We start from the raw sequence: 1,422 nt of genomic DNA on the forward strand, positions 1-1,422 counted from the left end.
CATCAGAGAATATCCCTGCAGCCCCAAAATAACAAAAAAAAAAAAATTGGGGGTTATTAAAATTACTTACGTCTTCCACCATGAGGAGCCATCTTTTCTCACTTCCAGTTGGTGGAATCTGAGGAAATTCAATATTATAAATAAAAAGATATCAAAGTATTTAGTTAAAGAACATATAAATAAATGGATATAACACTGACAGCACATAAAAATGAATTGTAAATTTTGTCTCTCCCTAAAACCTAGATTTGTTATATTACTGGTAAATAAAAAAATCATTACAGTTACAACAATACCAATCATGATCAATTAAATATACATATAATTATGTCTATAGTACTCAAATCCACCTGGCAGTTCCAAAAGTAGCTATGTTATACCTCTTGTGAGAAATTAGGAAGCTCAGTCCAGAGTAAAAGGGTTGCTGAGCTATCATTTGCTTGATAATTAATGGTGGACCTGCATTAGCTCAAGTTTCTCCATTTTTATTTTGAAAATGAATAAAAATGGTACATTAAATAAACAGTAGGTTCTACACTACTTATAAAACAACAGTTTAATGAACTATCCATGTCTTTAGAAATAATGAACATCTTGGTTAACCTTGAACCAAGCCCTTAAAAGAACATACAAAACAACAATACCATGTACAAACAATTATCTGTACAAACTCAGTGTTTGCCTACAATTGTTCATCAGTGATATAATCTATAGTGACTCAAGTCATCACCATGGCCTTCATGACTTCACTGCTCAAGCAAAGGCCAACAAATCTCTATATATTCTGGCAGGACAGAGCTTGTAGACCCCTAGGTGATTTACTGATGATACAGAAATGGTACATGCAGCCAAGGAAAAATTTACATGATAAACTTTAGGTTTGTTGATCTCTAGTTCAGCACCAAAGGTGTGGCTGGCACAACAACCACATAACTTAGTCTTTGGGAAAGGCAGTCCAAGGTTCAAGATTTCCTGGCAATTTGCAATAACATCTAATTACACATATGTTTAAGAATCTTCTAGTGCATGAAGATACCTTAGAGGATTTAAAGGAATTGTTCAGTATAGTAATGTGTAAAATATGAGAGAAACAATACCAATGGCAATAACTTGCACATACATCATAAAACATAAAACAAGACTCTTAGGTATATAAAATAAACTGGCAAAAGATAGGTAAGCCATTATCATAATCATCTATGAAGTCATGTTTGTGTAGCTAAGTCCAAGTTAATTACTAATGTGACCTCTGTGCTTTACTCTCTGTCAGGGAAAAAAAAGAGAGGGGGGGGGAGGAAAAAAACGAACAAACATACATGTAACAGAGGTTTGCTGTGGGAAGGCAAAGCACAGAACCACAGGTGTTATCTGTAGTTCTGCTCAGGACAATCAGTCAATTTGTATGTTTATGGATGCTAGAGA

The 1,422-nt window shown here is 34.2% G+C and overlaps 1 long non-coding RNA gene across 1 annotated transcript in view; it reads right to left on the reverse strand.

Moving 5' to 3' along the window:
• Nucleotides 1-1,422, reverse strand: part of LOC119594168 — a 4,055-nt gene that overhangs the window by 1,936 nt on the left and 697 nt on the right. The window contains exon 2 of the long non-coding RNA XR_005230591.1: nucleotides 71-118. This is a non-coding gene — a long non-coding RNA (uncharacterized LOC119594168). The remainder of the gene's footprint in view (nucleotides 1-70; nucleotides 119-1,422) is intronic.

This window comes from Penaeus monodon, chromosome 33, assembly GCF_015228065.2.
Source record: "Penaeus monodon isolate SGIC_2016 chromosome 33, NSTDA_Pmon_1, whole genome shotgun sequence".
Taxonomy (NCBI): Eukaryota; Metazoa; Arthropoda; class Malacostraca; order Decapoda; family Penaeidae; genus Penaeus; species Penaeus monodon.